This window comes from Anomaloglossus baeobatrachus, chromosome 4 (assembly GCF_048569485.1).
Source record: "Anomaloglossus baeobatrachus isolate aAnoBae1 chromosome 4, aAnoBae1.hap1, whole genome shotgun sequence".
Classification (NCBI taxonomy): Eukaryota; Metazoa; Chordata; class Amphibia; order Anura; family Aromobatidae; genus Anomaloglossus; species Anomaloglossus baeobatrachus.
In genome coordinates, this window is record NC_134356.1 from 431358603 (window position 1) to 431380681 (window position 22079).

The window sequence follows — 22079 nt, forward strand, 5'->3', positions numbered from 1 at the left end:
GGCCCGGTCCGCGTCTCCCCAATTCTCCACCTCCTGCTCGGCCGCGCCGGTCAGCTGCCTTAGCACTACCGCTGCGCTGCCTTAGCACTACGCTGCTTGCCAGTCATGGCATACAAATCGAGAATCGTGCATATCTTTTTCCGGAACACCTGCAAGGCGTCAGGCTTCCCATCGTACTGAGGTAGCCAGGCAGCACCAGGCACGTAGTGCAAGGAGATTGGCATTACCTGGGCGACCGTCGGAGCCGCGGCCTCCCCCGCTCCTGCGACCGGAGCAAGCGCCGCCACGTTCCCATCGTCGTGCACACCTGCGGGCGCCTCCGCTCCAGCGGCCGGCGCCACTCCGCCATTGAGGTTAGGCGTGGACATTTTCCCGCTTCTCCCCCTTGGTCTTTTCGCGGCACTCCCTTCTCTGGCTGATCCGTTTCGCTTTTTGACCCCTCGCTTTTCTGCACGGCCGCATTCCCAGGGGGCGGGGCTTCAGGTTTTTTGCGCCCTTTCTGCGGGGAAGACGACTCTGGCGGGAATCTTTGCATCAAAAGATGGCGGCAGGATGGCGGATTCCGAAAATTTCGCAACGGATCACCGCTGACTTCACTTCAAGGCGCACTTCACTAGGTAAGTGAATAGGTAAGTATCCTGTTCGTGATGCCAGAAGAGTCGATGTGTACCGCCCCGCGCTTGGCTGCAGCCGAGCCGCTCGAATCCGGGCTCATTGGTGGGTGGCTCGAGCGCCTCTGGACCCGGGGTCACTTCGCTCTGAAAGGGGATACTGGCGCTTTTGGTGGGGGTTAGGTAGGTGCACGGCTGGAGCCGCGCTTGAGTTCGTGACGCCATCCTTGGGATGTGGTGAAGGTAGACACCACCGCTGCAGTTACAGGGCACCCAAGGGAGATGTTGTGCAGCAAGTTGTTAACCCCTCCGTGGGCAGGGATGGTGGCCCCGGGGCCCGTTGGTGATAGTTGGGCGGTGCAGGGCGGTGCACGGCCGGATGGCACTGTTGTACTCACTGTTATTGACACACACAAGTCTCTGGTAAACCAAGTTGATGGTGGTCAGTGCCCGCAGCCGGCTGTGTCTGGTTCCCCACCCGGTTTGGTGGTCTTGGTCTTTCTCCTGCACCATGTTGTGTACTTGGGCTGCCTGCGCTTCAGCGACGGGAGTCTGCTCCCCGGCTTTGTGGATGTCGGGAGAGCCCTTTTGCCCGCAGACGCTGGCCCGTGGGATCTCTCTGCCTGTGCGGTGGCTTTCTATCCCCCTTGTTGGGCTGTTGTCTTCAGTCGGGACTTGGGTGGGAAAGGACCAATAGTCCAGACTGCAATCAGTTAATTAACTCAGTCCAGTGGATTCTGGACCTCGTTTCAGGGTCTGAGTACCCTGCTGTGTGGTCCAGTTTCCGAGTCGGTTCCCCGGGTCGGTACCGGCAGGCCACTACCCTGTACCGGTCCACCACGCTTCCACCGAGCCGTCTTCCCGGCTCCTGCAGGCTAAGGCCACCGTTTGCCTCCTAGCCAAAGGTGCCCGGGCTCCAACCCCGGCACCTGTCAGACTCCTCTCACTACTGACAACTCCACTCTCCTCACTGACTGACTTGTTTCCTGCCTCAGGCCCTCTGAACTCCTCTGTGGGCATGGCCAACTGCCTGGCTCCGCCCCCTGGTGTGTCCATCAAGCACTGAGGGAGGTGACTAGGTTTTAATGGTTGGCTGATGACACCTTATTGGGGGACAGATGTAGTGCGGGGGTCTATTTGTGACTACCTGGCTAGTTCAGGGCGTCACAGGTGCATGCCTCTGGTTGTTCGTCGTTCCTGCGGCACCACACATCGCTATGTGTGACACCGCAGGAACGACGAACATCTCCTTACCTGCGTCCACCGGCAATGAGGAAGGAAGGAGGTGGGCGGCATGTTCCGGCCGCTCATCTCCGCCCCTCCTCTGCTATTGGGTGGCCGCTTAGTGACGCTGCTGTGACGCCGAACACACCTCCCCCTTGAAGGAGGGATTGTTCGGCAGCAACAGTGACGTCGCTGAAAAGGTATGTGCGTGTGACGCTGCCATAGCGATAATGTTCGCTAAGGCAGAGATCACCAAATGTCACACGAATGACGGGGCAGGTGCTATCGCGCACGACATCGCTAGCTATCGCTAGTGATGTTGCAGCGTGTAAAGCACCCTAAGGGTATGTGCGCACGTTGCGTACTAGCCCAGCACCGTAAAAGGTGCGCTTCAGAGCGCAGCTGAAAAGCTTCGTTCTGAAGCGCATGGTGCCGGCGAGAACGTGCGCTCTGCCTGCAGCTCCTGCCATAGACAGAGCAGGGGCTGCCGGCAAAGCGCACGGAAGAAGTGACATGTCACTTCTTTTTGCGCAGCGCTTCGGCAGTAGCCGAAGCGCTGCGCTCTTAGACGCCACGTGCGCATGGCCCCTGCACAATCTCCATAGACTGTGCAGGGGACGCAGGACGCATGCAGTTACGCTGCGCTGCAAAGCGCAGCGTAACTGCATGAATTTATGCAACGTGCGCACATAGCCTTAAGTTGTTCTCTTCCTCTTTAATGATAAGTTGAATCAATTTCAAGGAGCAATTACTGAGGATCTCATTCCATCTGCTTTGGAATAACTCACTGTAGTTGGCAGTAGCCTTCTTTTGCAATCTGAGACCTCGTGGTATCATTTGTTTTACAAAATAAACATTCAGGGAGTTATGATTCCACACATTTTAATCTCCTTGCTCATTTTGGATTCCAAATCTTTCATAAGAGAGGACAGATCGTCAGGTGGTTTATCAGTATGCACACTCTGTCAGTGAAAAAAATTTGTGCTGACCTGTCCAATCCATTTATATAATGATTAACATCCAAACAAACCCACATTCTAAATTGTCCATAATGTCATTGTTCACAGTCAAGTCCAAGTAAAAAAACTCTTTGCCAAAAAGCGTTAAAGCAGGGCAAAACAGCTTACATTTAGAGAGAAAAACAAAGGAAAAACTGCCAGCGTACCACTTACAAGTATGCCTGATGTATGATGAATCCACACTGAGAGCTCTGCATTGGATCAAAAGCGGGAACTTACCGCATTTGAATGTGCAAAAAGAACAAACCAAATCCAGCAACAAGTGGGAAGTATAAAAAGTTTTCGATTCCTTATTCCAAAAATTGTTAAAATATTTTGTAGGATACAGAAATATGGAGTTTAGTAAAGGCAGTTAATGGTCTACAAAACATGAGACGCGTTTCAGCTATGCCTACTTTGTAGTCATGATGGAAGTAACTAACTCCAAAGGAAGTTAAAAGCATGGGGAAAGTGACATAAAAGCAAATCAAAGTTAATTGATAACGAGTGAAGACTTACAACAGCCTATTCCCCTTTAACACCATTACCACAGCCTTACGGAGATAAACGGCGGCAGAATCAGGTCCTTATTCTGATCTGCCGTCTATAAACTGCGGTCAGAAAAAGGTAAATAGCGCCAGCGTCAGAAAATCTCCGGGGTTTCAGCTACCGGGGGTAGCTGAGACCCTGGAGATCATGATTCAGGCCGGTTTTTCCGGTCCCCGCTCACCTGATGACCGGTATACACCGTATACCGATGATGATGGTAAAGTAAATCACAGCGCCGGTAAACAATGATTCATAATCAAACATGTCAGCTGGGAGATAAATCTCCTCCCCCGGTCCCCTCCGGTCCCCCGGGGTTGCCGAAGTGCCCCCCCCAACCCCCTCCCGAAAATCCAAGATGGCGGCGCGCACACCAGCGCACCGCCCGCATTTACCCATTTCCTTTGACTTCTGTCGCATGTGCCATCACACATGCGACAGAAAACTCCTCCCCAGGCCCTGTCAGGTCACCCCCTATTCCCCCCCAGTGTCTCCCGGTGTCCCCCATACCTGTCGGAGCGCTGATCCCCCGCGGCCCCCTCCTCCTTCACAGCAGACGCCGGTCCCATGTGCAGAGCGCAGCTGTCAGCTCAGCTTCCTGTGTCTGACTCAGAGACAGTGGCTGCTGCTGCTCGCACTCTGCAGCTGTGACCCGGGGAGGGTGGGTGCAGATTCTTTGCACCCACTCTCCTCAAATGGAAGATCTGCACCCCTAGAAAATGGGGGACACGTTCCCTGAACGTGCCCCCCATATTCTAGAAGATCGTGGGACTTCCAAAATGGCTTACAGGAGATTTTTTTTTTCTTTTCAATAAATTCGTGAAAGAGGGAAGGCTGGGGAGTGTTTTTTCAAATAAATTTTTTTTTGTTGTCAATTTTTTTTTTTATTACTGTCAATTAGTTATGTCTGGTATCAAATAGACGCCGTGACATCACTAATTGCTGGGCTTGATGCCAGGTGACATTACACATCTGGTATCAACCCCATTTATTACCCCAATTGCCACCACACCAGGGCAACGGGATGAGTTGGGGCGAAGCGCCAGGATTGGAGCATCTAATGGATGCGCCACTTCTGGGGCGGCTGCAGCCTGCTATTTTTAGGCTGGGAAGAGTCCAATAACCATGGCTCTTCCCACCCTGAGAATACCAGACCCCAGCTGTCAGCTTCACCTTGGCTGGTGATCTAATTTGGGGGGACCCCACGTTTGTTTGTTTTTTAATTATTATAAAAAATAAAAAAAAAAACAGCTTCGGGAGCCCTCCAAATTGATCACTAGCCAAGGTGAAGCTGTCAGCTGTGGTTTGCAGGCTACAGCTGTCTGCTTTACCCTAGCTGGCTGTCAAAAATAGGGGGGACCCCACGTCATTTATTTTAATTATTTTTTTTTCTTTTTGAGCTAAATACAAGGCTAGGCACCCTTTAGTGCCACATGAAAGTCACTAAAGGGTGCCAGCTTATAATATGCAGGGGTTGGGACGTTATATTGGTTTGACATCTATCCATTCATCCACTGTAGCATTTTAGGCTATGTGCCCATGATCAGGGTTAGCAGCGTTTTGGACGCAGAGTGTTTTCCCTGCGTCCATAACGCAGCGTTGTGCAGTGGAAGCACAGTGGAAGGATTTTTAGAAATCCCATGCCCACTGTGCTTCTTTTCTCCGCAGCATACACTGACGTGTGGTGCAGCTTCCCGAGCCTCAGCATGTCAATTTATGCTGCGGAGACGAGAGTGTTCTCTGCACATAGAATAGAGCTAAAGTCCACAGCAGCCTGAACCCAAATCATGGGCATGGGCAGCTGCGTTCTCCCGTGGACAACACTCACATCTTTGCAGGAAGGCTGACACTGTGTACTAGACACCGTGTCACTGGATCATGGCCACATAGCCTAACAGTGAGAATATTGTTGCTACAGCAACATTTTTGTGAAGTACCTGTGGAATCAAAATGCTTACTATACTCCTGAATAAAATCCTTGAGGGGTCCAGTTTCCAAAATAGGGTCACTTGTGGGGGGTTTCTGATGTATAGGTACCCAAGGGGCCCTGCTAATGTGACATGGTGTGCGCAATTTATTTATACTTTTCCAAAATTCAAATGGTCCACCTTCCATTCCAAGCCCTCCCATTTATCCAAACAGGGATTTTTTGCCACATGTGGGGTATCCCTGCTCTCACAAGAAATTGGATAACAACCTGTGGGATCCATGTTTTGTTGTTGCCTCTTGAAAAAGTGAGAAATTTGATGCTAAATCAACATTTTTGTGAAAAAAATGAAAATTTTCAATATGGCAACCTAAGCTTATCAAATTCTGTGAAGTGCTCGTGGATTCAAAATGCTCACTATACACCTAGATAAAAGCCTTGAGGTGTCTTGTTTCCAGAATGGGGTCACTTGTGGGGGCGCTCCACTGTTTAGGCACCTTAGGGGCTTTCCAAATGCGACATAGCGTCCGCTAATGATTCCAGCCAATTGTGCAGTCATATGGCGCTCCTTCCCTTCCGAGTCTTGCCGTGCACCCAAACAGTTGATATCCACCACACATAAGGTATCAGCATACTCAGGAGAAATTGCACAATAAATTTTATGCTGAATTTTTTCCTTTAACTCTTGATAAAAAAAAGCTGTCTGGTTGAAGTAACAATTTTGTGGTAAAAATGTATTTTTTTTTATTTTCACAGCTCAACATTATAAACTTCTGTGAAGCACCTGAGGGTTCAGGATACTCACCAAACATCTAGATAAATTCCTTGAGGGGTCTATTTTCCAAAATGTGGCCACATGTGGGAGAGCTTCACTGTATAGACACCTCAGGGGCTCTCTTAATGCAACATGGCGTCCGCTATTGATTCCAGCCAATTTTGCAGTCAAATGACACTCCTTCTCTTCCGAGCCCTGCCGTGTGCCCAAACAGTTGATTTCCACCACATACAAGATATCACCACACTCACGAGAAATTGCACAATAAATTTCATGGTGATTTTTTTCCTGTTACCCTTGTGAAAAAAAAGCTACCTGGTTGAAGTAACAATTTTGTGGTAAAATTTAATTTTTTTATTTTCATGGCTCAACGTTATAAACTTCTGTGAAGCACCTGGGGGTTCAGGGTACTCACCAAACATCTAGATAAATTCCTTGAGGGGCCTATTTTCCAAAATGGAGTCACTTGTGGGGGGTTTCTGCTGTTTACGTACCTTAGGCGTCCTCCAAATGCGACATGGTGCCCGCAATCTTTTTCAGCCAAATTTCCTTTCCAAAATTCAAATATTGCTCCTTCCGTTCCAAGCCCTCCCATTTCGCCAAACAAAGGTTTCAGACCACATGTGAGGTATCACCACGCTCATAAAAAAAGTGGGTAACAAACATTGGGGTCAAATTTTTGGAATTACCTCTTGAAAAAGTGAGAAAATTGATGCTAAAGCAACATTTTTGAGAAAAAAAATGAAAATTTTCAATATGACAATGTAACGTTATCAAAATCTGTGAAGTACCTGTGGGTCCAAAATGCTCACTATACCCCTAGATAGGAGCCTTAAGGGGTCTAGTTTCCAAAATGGTATCACTTGTGAGGGGTTTCTGCTGTTTAGGTACCTTAGCGGACATCTAAATGCAACATGGTGCCCGCAATCTATTTCAACCAAATTTGCTTTCCAAAATTTAAATATTGCTCCTTCTGTTCCGAGCCCTCCCATTTGTCCAAACAGAGGTTTCTGACCACATGTGGGGTATTGGCGTGTTCATAAGAAAGTGGGTAACAAGTTTTGGGGTCCATTTTGTTGTGTTATTTCTTCTAAAAGTGAATACATTTTAGGTAAAATTTAATTTTTGCTTTTTTTCATTCCACATTGCTTTAGTTCCTGTGTAGCACCTGAAGGGTTAATAAACTTCTTGGATGTGGTTTTAAGTACCTTGAGGGGTGCAGTTTTTAGAATGGTGTCACTTTTGGGTATTTTCTATCACCTAGGCCTCTCAAAGTCACTTCAAATGTGATGTGGTCCCTAAAAAAAATGGTTTTGTGAATTTTGTTGAAAAAATGGGAAATTGCTGATGAACTTTGAACCCTTCTAACTTCCTAACCTCAAAAAATTTTTGTTTCAGAAATTGCGCTGATCTAAAGTAGACAAGTGGGAAATGTTATTTATTAATTATTTTGTGTGACATAACTCTCTGGGTTAAGGGCATAAAAATGAAAAGTTTGAAAATTGCAACATTTTAAAAATTTTCATCAAATTTCCGATTTTTTACAAATAAAAGCAAAAAATATCGTTCTAAATTTATAACTATCATGAAGTACAATATGTCACGAAAAAACATTCTCAGAATCACCGGGATCCGTTGAAGTGTTCTAGAGTTATAACCTCATAAAGGGACACTGGTCAGAATTGCAATAAATGGCCTGGGCATTAAGTACAAAACTGGCTTCGCCCTTAAGGGGTTAAATTAAAGACATAGTCAAGCAGACGTAAACATATTACAGTAAATTACAGAAGAACAGTTCTGACATTTTGCTTACTCATAATACCAATAGTAGAAAAAGCTATATTATAATTATTAGGATAATTAACAAATCCCATGTTGATATTCAAATAGCATATAACGTTATCATAAGAAACCAAAATTTAAACAATCCAAATGTGTACAAAGAGATAAGAGTTCATTAATGTTGTTGATTGTGGCTAATGCATCTGACTAATAATATTTGTTAGTAGCCACTATATATACAGTGTGTTACCTTATCGGGATCTCAATGTGGCAAGTGGAGAAATTGAATCTTGCTGTGGTTTAGGTGCTGGTCGATCGAGGCGCGCCAAAACTATGTGAAGCTTTCACGGTGTTACTGTGGAGGCTGTTGCTGGTGGTAGGTTCATTTTTTTCATGACTGTGCAACCTCTCAGGGTTTCAAAGGGGTACCTTTGAATTTTTTACTTGTCACACTAGGATTTTGCTTTTATTCAAACATGATGCTATATTCCATATCTCTTTGTTCACATTTGGATTGTTTATCCTGATAAGGTAACATACTAAATATATAGTGAATACTAACAAATATTAGCCAGATGCATTAGCCACAATCGACAACATTGACAAACGCTAGTCTCTTTGTACACATTCGGATTGTTTAAATATTGGTAGTTACTGTTTCTTATGATATCCTTATTTCATGATCCAGGTCTGTATCGGCCACTGTGGTTTGATTATTTCATCCAGTTCAGGCCTGGTCATGTCAGGGGTTAACTCCTCCCTGCCTCACTCCGGTTTCCGGAACACTATATCCTGGTGCTACACCTCCGGTTCACTGCCAGTGATAGGTTATGCTCTGCAGCATGTATTACTGGCTCTGGAGAGTTATCTGATCTGTCCTGCCCTCCAGCTACCTTGTTCTGAACTGTACTCTCCTCCATTTGTCCATCTGTCCCGGTCTATGATTACCCCCTCCTGTCTACTGTGTACTATTCCCTGTCTGTCTTATCCCGGTCTAGACCTGTTTGTCTTCCTCCCTTGTTTGTACTTGGTCTTCTCGGCATCTGACCTGTATCCGTCTTTCCCCTCTTTTGCATACATGACTTCCCAACTTCCGACCCTCGGCTATCACCTGACCACGATTTGATTTTCACTGTGCTATTGATGAGACCTACTGCTGCTGACCTGGTTTACTGACTACTCTACTGCCCTTTGGTGGTTTGCCTGTTAATTGCACTCTGAAGCTATACTGTTTGTAGCTTCAGCGTCTACATTAGTACAGTGTGACACCTTACATGCTATTTGAGTATCAACATGGGATTTGTTAATTATCCTAATGATTATAATATATATTTTTTCTACTATCGGTAGAGATGAGCAATGTTCGAGGTTCGCCAATTTCATCTTCGAGTGATTTTGGGGGGTGTTCTAGTCGTTCGACGAACTCGAACGATTTGCTAAAAGTTCGGTACTTCGAGTTACGTTCGAGAACGGTTCGATCAACAAAAAGCCTACCTAGTTACTAGCTGTCTTTTCACTGTAATAGTGTGAGTCACTGTGAATCACGCTATTATCAAAATTCAGCGTATAGTGTGCGGGGGGGACGGGGTTTAGATCAGTGCTGCTGCTGAGTGCTGAAAGAATGCCGATCGCAATTTTTTTTTTCCCTAACCGCACGTACAGTGGCGCGGGCCAGGCTGTCAGCAAATCACAGAGACACACACTGCAAAGTGGATTTTTGCCAGACAAGCAAGGGCATGTGTCATAAGCTGTGCATGTCACATGTCTTTGCTCTATAAGATCCGTCCATTTTCCCCGTCGCCGCCATTAGCTCTCTGCCGCGGGTGGGTGACAGTCCCTGCTCCCGCTCCCACTGCTGCTGCTGTGTTCGCTATAGCCATACAGTGCAATCTACACAGCGCTTTAGGGATTAGGGACTACTTGTAATTTGAGCCCTTTTCAGGGCTGCATTACAGCCGTTCATAGGCATTGTTGCTAGGCAGGTTGGTGCCAACGCTTTGTAGGGCTTTAGATAACAGCGTCTGGCTACATCAGCTCTGGCAAGTCCTTGCTGCATTTTTTCATTGGCAGGGATAGAAACCGAGGCTTCCTTTGCTGTCCTGCTACCTACAGCACCTGTGCATTCTACCCTCCTGTCCATTTTTGCTACGCTATTTTTATAGCAAACAGTGCTGATGTACCGGCCCCGCAGGCTCGGCTGCGACCGCTGAGCCGCTCAAATCTGTGCTCGTACTGCGGGTGGTGGCTCGAGCTTCTCACGGACCCGGGGGTCACATCGCTCTGCAAGGGAGTTGGCGCTACACGCGGGAATTTGGGTGTTTGATTTGGAATGACAGTTCATGACGCCACCCACAGGTTGTGGTGATTATGGACACCACCGCTGCGGTGAGGGTACGGGGATCCCGGGAGCGGTGTAATGGCGCAGCTAGGTGTTGACCCCTCCGTGGGTAGGGGGTGTTGGTCCCGGGGCCCTGTAGGCGAGGGCTGGGGTGCAGGGTGAAGTGTTGCGGTGCAGTGCGGTGCGGTGCCTGATGGCACTGATGTACTCACTCTGACACAAGACACTGGAGCCTCTGGTAAACCAAACGGAGTGATGAACGGGGCCCGCAGCTGGCTGCAGCTTCTTCCAGACTAGGTTGGTGGTCTTCACCTTTCTCCTGCACCTCTGTGTTTTGACTCCAGTGCCTAGACACCGGTAGTCCGCTCCCCGACTGGTATATGCCGGAGGAGCCCGTTTGCCCGCAGACGCTGGCTCTTTGGGTCTCTATGCCTTGGCGGTGGCGTTACTCGGTATGGTTGGGCTGTTGTCTTCTAAAGGGACTTGTGTGGGGTAGGTCCTTGAGTCCAGCCCGCAATCAGTTGATTCGACTCAGCCCTGTCGGTTCAGGGCTTTGTACGGGATCTGAGTACCCTGCCTGGTGCTCCGGTATCCAGTTGGCTCCCCAGTTTGGTCCCGGCGGGCCACTACCCTGTCCCGGTTCCTTACGGTTCCACCGGTCGTATTCCCGGTCTCCTGCAGAGGGCCACCACCGTCTGCCTCCTTGCCAATGGTGACTGGTGCGGGTTTCTCAGTCTTTACAGAGGCCACACTTCCAGGGGACTCCTGACTCCCGGAGGGTGGCCACCGGTTGTAGTGGTGGCGGGCCTTGGCCATCAGCTTCCCGCAGGCCCATCCTCCAGTCTGCCTCTCCGGAGGCGGTGAAACCGGACGGCCGGTTAAGTGAGGGGATTATTTACATGCCCAAACGTTTTTGGGTTGGCCTGCAAGTTCTCGGCCTTCTCTTTTTGAAACAAGGGCAACAAGAGTCCCAACAGGGACGGGCAGTCAGGGTCCCAACGGGGACTTTAAGATGGTAGCCGGGAACCCCTACCGAACTTTAACTTTCTTGTGAGGAGCTGTATGGCGGGGAGGGGACTGGGGCCGCCTAGGAACACTGCGGCTCGCCCTCCTCTATATATCCAGGGCGAACAAGCCCCTCTCCCCGCAGTGCCGGGTGTAGGTGAAAAGCTCACCGGGCTTCAGGTCACGATCCGGGTGACCCAGGGGAAGATGAGGGTTGACGTCCTGCCGGGAGAAGAAAACTTCGGCCTCCAGGCCCGATTCAAAGATGAACCCCCATCCACGCCGGGGTTCAAATTGCCGGACCTGGCCCTCATAGGTTGGACCACGTACCCGGTATGTTGCGCTCTGGAGATGCTCCTTCTTGCGGATGGTACGGGCCAACACCTCGGCCTTCTGCCTTTCCCGGGCCTCGATCTCCCAGCCCAGTGGGTTCTGCTGCCGCTCCCAATATGGAGCGTCTGCCTGCTCCTCTTTCGCGGAGGTCGGGCCCAGCCGGAGCTCCCCTGCGCCGGCTACGACTGGCACTATCTGAGCTGGGGAACCCCGGTGTGTCGCGGCATGCCGTGCTGCCTTACAGCGACAACCCTCCGCTGCCTCAGCCGAGACCTGGGAATGGCCAGCGTTACACTCTGGGCCTCCTTCCGGTTAGCATCCTTCGTTTTCCTGGCCGGGCGGACTGCCGGGGCCGGGACTTCTCCGGGCGCAGTCACTTCCGAGACCGGCTGTTCTCCTTGAGGAATGGGCACCTTCCAGGGGAGCAGGATCGGTGCTGACCGGACAAGCGGTCGTCCGCTGGCTGCTTCCCCAGGTGAGTCCTCCCAGGCGGGCTGGACGGGCTCCGCTGCAGATGGCGGGGGCAGCGGACCGAGTGGGGGAGCAGCGGCAACCGGCATGGTTGATGAGGGAAGCAGCATGGAGAGTGGCAGCAGACCGGGTCCCAAAGCCGCGATGACCGGTCCCTCAAGGACGAAGGGGCGTGGGTCGCTTACCCGCTCTCCAAACTCTGCCTCCACTTCATGTGCTCACACGGCCGCTGCGATCTCCCTCATCTTGGCCACCCAGCGCTCCATGAGGCATCGCACCTGGACCTGCAAGCAGCAACACATTAAGGTGGTCTGGGCTTCCACCCACGCTGCTGTTCCAGGCACGGGCTCCGGAGTTGCGGGCTTGCCAGATGGGGCGGACATGTTGCTTGCCGGATGTCCAGGAACCAGACGGGTAGCAGGGTCCTGGCGTCCCTTCCTTTTATCTCCTCAGTCACATGAGGCCAAATCTTCACCCACCCCCCCCCCTTGGTATTTTCCGAGCACTCCCTTTGCTTTTTGCTCCGCTCCACTCTCGGGGGGCGGGGCTTCACCTTCGCGCTCTTTCTGTTCAGGGAAGACGGCTCGGGCGGGAACTTTTCGCGCCCAAGATGGCGGATTCTCCAATTTTTCAGCGGGACGCCGCTGGCGATGATCTGAAGGCGCACCTCCATAGGTAAGTGGACGGTTCTATCCTGTTCGCAGACGCCAGAAGAGTCGATGTGTACCGCCCCGTGGGCTCAGCTGCGACCGCCGAGCCGCTCGGATCCGTGCTCGTACTGCGGGTGGTGGCTCGAGCCTCTCACGGACCAGGGGGTCACAACGCTCTGCAAGGGAGTTGGCTGGCTCCGCCCTCCCTGGTGTTGACATCAAACCTGGAGGGTGGTGACAAGGGTTTTAGGTTGGCTGGTGTTACCTAACCGGGAGGGGGGTGTGGTGTGTGACTACCTGGGACGACCTGGATAGTCCAGGGCATCACACTGACACTTAGTGGCATCCAAAACGTGTCTGCTATACTAACTTAGTGTCCCACTGGTGCCAAGCAAGGTACACCACCTCTGCATTCTACCCTCCTGCCCATTTTTTGCTATGCTATTTTAATAGCAAACCGTGCTGACACTTAGTGGCATCCAAAAAGTGTCTGCTATACTAACTTAGTGTCCCACAGGTGCCAAGCAAGGTACACCACCTGCCCATTTTTGCTACGATATTTTTATAGCAAACAATGCTGACACTAAGGGGTACTTTGCACATTGCGACATTGCTACTGCAATATCGTCGGGGTCAAATTGAAAGTGACGCACATCCGGCGCCAGTAACGACGTCGCAACGTGTAAAGCCTAGATGCACCGATAAACGATCGCAAAAGCGTTGAAAATCTGTGATCTGTGTAGTGTCGGTCATTTCCATAATTTCGCTGCAGCGACAGGTACGATGTTGTTCCTCGTTCCTGCGGCAGCACACATCGCTGTGTATGAAGCCGCAGGAGCGAGGAACATCTCCTTACCTGTGTCCCGCCTGCAATGAGGAAGGAAGGAGGTGGGCGGGTTGTTTACGTCCCGCTCATCTCCGCCCCTCTGCTTCTATTGGCTGCCTGCCGTGTGACGTCGCTGTGACGCCGCACCACCTGCCCCCTTAGGAAGGAGGCAGGTCGCCGGCCAGAGCGACGTCGCAGGGCAGGTAAGTGCATGTGAAGCTGCCGTAGCGATAATGTTCGCTACGGCAGCTATCACAAGAGATCGCATCTGCGACGGGGGCGGAGACTATCGCGCTCGGCATCGCTACAATCGGCTAGCAATGTCGCAGTGTGCAAAGTACCCCTTAGTTGCATCCAAAAAGTGTCTGCTATACTAACTTAGTGTCCCACAGGTGCCAAGCAAGGTACACCACCTCTGCATTATACCCTCCTGCCCATTTTTGCTACGCTATTTTTATATCAAACAGTGCCAGTTTTAGTGCCATAGTTGCATTGTCAGGGATAGTCAGTGTTGGTTCTTCAGCTGTCAATAAAGCTATACCACCTCTCCATTTTTGCTACGACATATTAAAGGCTGCTTTACACGAGTCGATATATTGTGCGATGCATCGTTGGGGTCACAGATTTTGTGACGCACTTCCGTCATACGTAACGACATCTCCTCATGTGACAGCTCCTTGCGAGTCCAACCGATGCCTAATCGTTTGAAATTCGGCCATCGTGTACTCATCGTTTAATTCCATAAAATCGGTCAGTTTAGTCTTAATGAACGACACATTGCAAAGTGTGACACCGTGTAATCGGCCATCCTCGTAGTTGTTTGTGACGTCAGTAAACGTTCAGGGCATATTTGTGGTTTTAAATAATCACGCCTAATCTAATCGGATTGGTTGTAGCAGATGCGTTTTGATTGGTTATTACTGTTATAAAATACAGACCTGTAGTCATGATGTGTGAACATTCATCCCTGGCGTCATGCACAGTGTTTTATAGTGCATTACTCCTAATTTTTCTTACGTTTGTTTGTTCGCTGGATTTTGCGCCCTCACTCCTTGTTATCCCTTTTTTGTGGTAAGTTGTTATATGCCAATCTTTCCTTTTTGGTTCAAAATCGACATTTGGCGTCATTATAATGTTTTTGTTTTATATATTTTAAGGTAACAGGATGTTCAGCAATGTCGAAACTGACATTTTATCTGTGGGTCTCCTTATGACCGAGATATTGCAGGAGGAGGAGGAAATGGAACAAAATACACGTATGAATCCTCGGCCCAAAAGATTATGGTCACGCCAATGGCTGCTTCGAAGGGATGAGATATCCCACATGCGTCTAGTGCATGATTTACAGGAACGCAATCCGCATGATTACCGCAACTATCTACGTATGTCGGAAGAATCTTTCTCATTAGTCCTGACGCGTATCAGCCCATACATAAAGCGCAGAGATACTTTAATGCGTAAAGCTGGTGTCACACACAGCGACAACGACGTCGCTGCTACGTCACCATTTTCTGTGACGTTGCAGCGACGTCCCGTCGCTGTCGCTGTGTGTGACATCCAGCAACGACCTGGCCCCTGCTGTGAGGTCGCCGGTCGTTGCTGAATGTCCAGCTTCATTTTTTGGTCGTCACTCTCCCGCTGTGACACACACATCGCTGTGTGTGACAGCGAGAGAGCGACGAAATGAAGCGAGCAGGGAGCAGGAGCCGGCGTCTGGCAGCTGCGGTAAGCTGTAACCAGCGTAAACATCGGGTAACCAAGGGAAGACCTTTCCCTGGTTACCCGATATTTACCTTCGTTACCAGCCTCCGCCCTTGCTGCCAGCGCCGGCTCCTGCTCTGTGCACATGTGGCTGCAGTACACATCGGGTAATTAACCCGATGTATACTGTAGCAAGGAGAGCAAGGAGCCAGCGCTAAGCAGTGTGCGCGGCTCCCTGCTCTCTGCACTGTGACATGTAGCTGCAGTACACATCGGGTTAATTAAGCCGATGTGTACTGTACCTAGGAGAGCAAGGAGCCAGCGCTAAGCGCGGCTCCCTGCTCTCTGCACATGTAGCACAGCGACGTTATGATCGCTGCTGTGTTTGACAGCTAAGCAGCGATCATAACAGCGACTTACAAGGTCGCTGTTACGTCACAGAAAATGGTGACGTAACAGCGACGTCGTTGTCGCTTAGTGTGAACCCAGCTTAAGGCTGTTCCTGCGGAAGAAAGGTTGCTGGTGACGTTGCGCTATCTTGCCACAGGCCGTAGCCTCACTGATTTACAATATTCTGCCGGTATTTCGAGATCCCTATTAAGTTCATTAATTCCGGAGACTTGTCAGGCAATAATACATGCGTTAGCAGATTTCATGCCTTTCCCCAAGACAACTTCAGAATGGTCTGATATAGCTCATAATTTTGCGACGAGGTGGCAATTTCCCTGCTGTGGTGGTGCGATTGATGGCAAGCACATAAGAATAATTAAACCCCCAAATAGTGGTTCTTTTTTTTATAACTATAAAGGTTTCTTTAGTATAATTTTATTTGCAGTTGTTAATGCAAATTATGAATATTTAACAGTGGATGTAGGAATAAATGGCCGTGTTTACGATGGTGGCGTTTTAGAACAAACTGATTTTGGAAAGCGTTTATTTAGTTCACAATTACCTTTGCCTCCAAATTCAGGAAATGAAAATAATTTAAATTTTGGTTTTTTAGGGGATGAGGCATTTCCTCTTCAAAGCCATCTCCTGCGTCCTTATCCCCAGACTACTTTGAGTCCCGAGCGTCAAAATTTCAATTACCGTCTCTCAAGGGCACGTTTGGTTGTTGAGAATACGTTTGGAATTATGGCAAGTCGGTTTCGTGTATTCTCAACACCAATAAATCTCAAACTCGAATCCATTGATAGTGTAGTTCTTGCCAGCTGTGTTCTACATAATTTTTTACACAAAAAGGATGCAGCAGCCTACATGCCCCCGGGGTATGTAGACAACATTGGCAGTGATGATTCCGATGTTGTCCCTGGAGCTTGGCATTTTAGTGATCCACATTTGCCATCCCTGCCGACACCTTAATCTTTTGGTCGTGTCCGGCATGATGCCATAATCAATCGGGATCGTTTTTGTGATTATTTGAAGGAGTCATAATTTTTTTTTTATTATTATTTGACCAAAATATATATTTTTTTTATTTTATTTTATAATAGAAAAAGCATTACTAAACATTATAGTGTGTTAACAAAGTCGGAGACCATTACCTTTTTTGTAAAAAAAAAATAATTTATTTTTTAAACAATGAAACAAACATAATTAAATGAAAACTTGAAGTAAAGTAAGAAATAACTATCAACAAACAAATTTCCTTTGTTAGAAATATATGAATACAAATATATTTCTAAAATACATACATGACATGATTTCAAAGCATTACAACTTTATTCTATGTTTGAAAAATAAACACTGCCATCACTTCCTTTCACTACAAGGCAGGCTGGAATTTTCACTTCCGGTTTAAAAATCGCATAAACAAACATGTCTGCAAACTTGCGAGCAACTGTCTGGGGAGATGCAGAAATCCATCTTCTTGTCAGCGAAATGGATGAAAGAGACTATGATTGTCTACTTATATCTGAACGTCCAAGGGAGCATAAAAAAAAAGTTCTACGCAAGATTAAGAAAGCTCTTCGGAAAAAATTTGGCCTCCACCGCTCAAAAACGCAGATCAGGAAGAAAATGGCTGATCTGAAATATCGTGGCAAGGAACGTCTAGCAGAAATTAGAGCACAAAATAACACTACTCGAGGTATATTTTATCAATACATGAGTGTTTTTTTTTTTTTTTGGCCCTTTTAAAAAAAACCCATGTGTATAATATGAATCATACATGTGTTTACATAATATGCCATGTTAGTCATGTGTTTTTTGCTAAATAAATTATTTGTTTTATCTCATTTTTGAAAGGATCATCACATGTAGCGGACCAAGGGAGCGCAATAATCAATAATCCAGGAACTTCATCTGAACCAATTCCTGTTTTGGATCAAAATGAGGTTTCAGAGCAAGGTTTGTTTTATTTTTTACTTGCCAGTTTATCTATTTTTTTTTAAAAAAAAAACAAACAAATTCTTAAACTATTATGTCACTCCCTAGATAACATTGAAGAACATCCTCCTATTGCTGCAACACGTGTTCATGCTGTTGGTTGGACACTCAGCTCTGACTCAGATTCTGCGTCTGTGCAAGTTAGATCAGGTTATTATAGTTGTATTTTAAAGTTTTGATGATAAAATGATTTCAACTCAAAATGTATGTTTTTTTTTTTGTTTTTTTTTTAAATCTTTTTCTTTTTTTTTGATGATCGACCAAAGCTTGAAGAAGTGTATCAGTCAGCATGCAGATTATCCCAGACAGCACAAGATCATGTTCAATTGTTAAAAACATACATGGATGATAATGCATAATTTTGTTTTGTTATTTTATTTTTAAACAAAACGTTTGCAGTCACAACATGTAATGATGTTTTGACCATGTTATTTTGGTGAACATAAGGCCTAAAAAGATTATCTGAATGGGTAGTTAAAACACTATATAATAAATATATTTAAAAAAAAACATTTGGATTTTGTTTGCCTTGTACTAATTTTTTTTTGTTTTTTTTTTATTTTTTTTAAAGAAAAAAACATGACAAAATTTTTTTTCTCAACCTAACATTTATTGTGAAATATATACATCAAAAATTCTGTGAGTCTGAAAATGCAAAAAAGTTCAAGATTGTAGACAAAAATTTTTTTGTCTTATTTTGAATGCGAATTGCGTATCTAAATTACAAAAAAAAAAAAAAAACCTAATGAAAAAAAAAATTACCGACGCCTTTTGCTTTTAACTTTTCGAGGTGGTGACAATGCAACAGATTCCCCAAGGGTTGCCACATCAGCAACAACAGATGTATTTTCTGGCAAAAAATCTTTTTTTAATACTGTTGCAGATGTAAGGCGATTTTCTTGTGCTGCATGTAGGACTTGGGCGATGATTCTTTCTGCATGTAATTTTTGATTCTTTTCCAGTATTTTGCAAACATCATCAACATAATGCGCAAATCCAGATACAGGTGGACGGTCATGTTTCTCAAGTATTGACCGACAAATAGACGCCAACTCGTTTCCACGTGCCAATAAAGTTGGTCTTCTCATTCTCCTTGGTAATTGCCTTAACAAAGGTCTTGATGTGGCAGGTGTTTGTTCACACGATGTTAAAGATGGATTTTGTGAGCTATTTGGAGTTTCCTGCTCTTGAGAAGTGCTTTCAGTAGCATAATCCTACATTTGTAACAAGAAAAAAAAAAAAAAAATAAAACCAATTAGAATGATGTGTGAACACATTAGAGAGAAAATACAACATATTTTGGAACTACAATAATGGAAAATAAAAATTCATGTAACCCTTTTGTGTTTACAATTTTTTCTGTTGGTTCTTTCTGTTGGTACATAAAAAATATTTAAAAAAAAACACAAGCAGATCATACAACACCTTAAAAAACAAAAAAAAAAAGGATCATAGTGTGTAAAGATAAATTTAGGAATAAAGGTAAATATAACAATTGTGTCGCTGACTCGCTGCCAATCGCCCCATTTTGTGACTCCTGAATGGAAAGCATACTTGTTGATGACCTTGGAATCTCTTGATCTCTTGTGAAGTCAAGTAGATCAAAATACCACAGCCGTGGGACATAAAGATCGGCAGTCGCAGCCCCTGAACGTCGTGACTCCTCGACTTTATTGAGTTCCTTTTTATATACAGTGCGTATTCCTTGTATTTTTTTCTTGATAAGATTTACATCAACAGGCTCATTAGGAAAATGGTTTTTATAGATAGTAATCAGATCCGCATAAGCTGCTTGTTTGATGCGTTTGTTACTATATTCAGGCGATTTAATTTTCCAAAGACAGGTTAATGTGCGGTATTTTTCAATGAAATCACGCAAAAATAATTCGTTTTGATGAGCCGTCATCTGGGAATGAATATATGAGAACATTTTATTTGACACTGTTATAATAAACATGTAATCTTTTTTCTTTTTAAAAGAACAAAAAAGCAAAAAAAAAAAAACACAACAAAAACATTATTATGTTTCAAAAAACATAATACACGATAAAACCTACACAAATAAAATAAAAAAAAAAAAAAAAAAAAAGAAAATTGTGAACGGCTAAATGACACAATAAATAAACCATACAAAACCAAATTTAACCCACCTTTGGAAGATAGATACTCTGACTTCGTCATAAACCAGACCACAAACAACAAACAAGATTGATGCTAAGGACACACTAGGCAACAAAGACAGACACAGAAGAGAAACTATATATATGGGATGTAACCAATCAACCACATTAGCAGAACTGGATTGAGCAGGTCAGAAGAATTCAGGGCGTGCAACAATCCAGACAACGTCACGGAGGGCTGTATAGTTTGCCTAATTACGCCCATACAAAAGACAGATTGACCAAAGGAAAACATGTGTGAAGCCTTTTGGATGTCCACCATGGCCAATCAATATATCGATGAGCGCTTTGTGGTCGTTTGACAACACTCAACGTGTGACACATGGACAACTACCTATCAGCGATACAAACAAAAAAAAAAAAAAAGACTTTGCCAAATAAATCGCACGATGGATTGACTCGTGTAAAGCAGACTTAAGTGTCCAATCTTGTCACAAACAAAATGAGTAGCAAAAGGATAGATGCTGGTGGTAAGGGGAACAGGCTTGTTGGGAAGGGAAAAAAAGTTTGTGTCCGTGGGGGAGGTGGTAAAGCTACAGTAACATCTGCTGAAGAAAGGCCATCTTCAGGCAAAAGTAAGATGTCTACAACTTTCCGTGGACAATCTGATGTGCTCCCTTTTTTACAGAACCAAACAACTCTAACTGTTATGATCCGGAACCATGGAAGATCACCACAAATCATTGGCAAAAAGGTGACAAGAGCCTTGGCAACTAATCTGGCCGCCATCCCCTTACTAGCCAACACAACTAGAAGTAGCCGAGGGGTGAACTAACATCCTGTGCACCGCGAACCCAGCCGGAGAACTAACTATCCTAAAGGTAGGAAAGATGAATAACTCTCTGTCTCAGAAAATAGACAAGAATAGCAAGCCCCCCACATTCAAAGACTGCGGTGATATAGGAAAAACACAATACACAGGTAGATGACAGGATTAGCAAAAGGTGAGGCCCCCGCTGACTAAAATAGGAAAGAACAGGAAAGGGACTGATGGTAGCCAGAGAAAAACCCTGCAAAATACCAACTTCCTGATAGTACAAAAAGGCCCTCAGATCGCTCGATCTGAACTCCGTCCTATACCAGGTGCCCTTGTCATACCAATGAACAGAAAACAAGAATTATAACAAATTCAACAAGCCATAAACACATGGACCCAAAGGAGCTATACTCCACACAGAACTGCAGGGAGTTCCTCAACAATCCACTGAGGGGAAAAATCCCTGGAAGGAAATAAACTGAAACCAACCACAACAAATGACAAACCCAGATAAGCAAAAGAACCAGGCAATAAATAAAGAGCAAGAACTTATCTGGAGTGGATGTGATGTAGAGCAGGATTAAGCAGGCTAGAGATACAAAGAACAACTGACATCCGGCAACAGCCTGCAATCAGACCAGGACTTAAATAAGCAGAGAGTTAGGAAAGGAAACACCCACTGCACAACCCACCTGGTCTCTGTCCAAACCCTTCCTGGCCGCCAGAGGGAGCCTCCCAGCAGCCAAGACATAACTAACATTCACAACATCTAACAAAGGAAGATGATGCACAAAAAAAGAACAAGCTTGAATGGATCTCAATTGCTCCAACAAGTGGCCTCTCCTCCACCTCAACTTCAACATCCAAAAAAACAACAGTCCTCTGAGTTGTCACCCCAATCGCACTTGCTTTCTCCCAGCTCTCAAGTCTCCACCCGCCCTGCAGAGTATGGTGTAACAGAGATGGCTGAGTCTGCAGAGCTGTTCAGTCACACTATAGCCTGGGAATCAGAGGTCTGCTCCCAAGCTACAGTGAGTACAGACCAGGAAATGGTCTGCAGTGATGCCCCGAAGCTTTGTGAGTCAGATTCAGGCCCTGATGACCAAGTTTCTGAGCATAATGTGGACCCTCATTCCCAAACTGTAACACCTCTTGGTGGAGCCAATGAGGAACATACTGATGACGATGAGACTCGAATGCCTGATTGGAATGACAACTATTCAGTCCGGGAAGGAAGAGGTTAGGTCTGAGGGCGAGGGGAGTGCAAACACAACAGTTGATGATGAAGTTCTAGATCCCACTTACTGTCAACCCACAGTCAGGCACTCAAGGAGGTCAGCAGAGGCGGTGGAGGAGGATGAGACTGACAACGAGGTTAGCTTGCACCTTCCTGGACAAAGAAGGAGTACTGGAAGCATGTCAACAACTGCATCCTCAGCCACAACTCTGCCTCTGAGCACAAGTCGGGGTGGCTCTGCAGGTTGCATGGGCTCTAATAGTTGCATTGCCTGGTCCTTTTTTGACATCGTAAAGGATCACCCAATTTATGTGATCTGTAGGCTGTCAC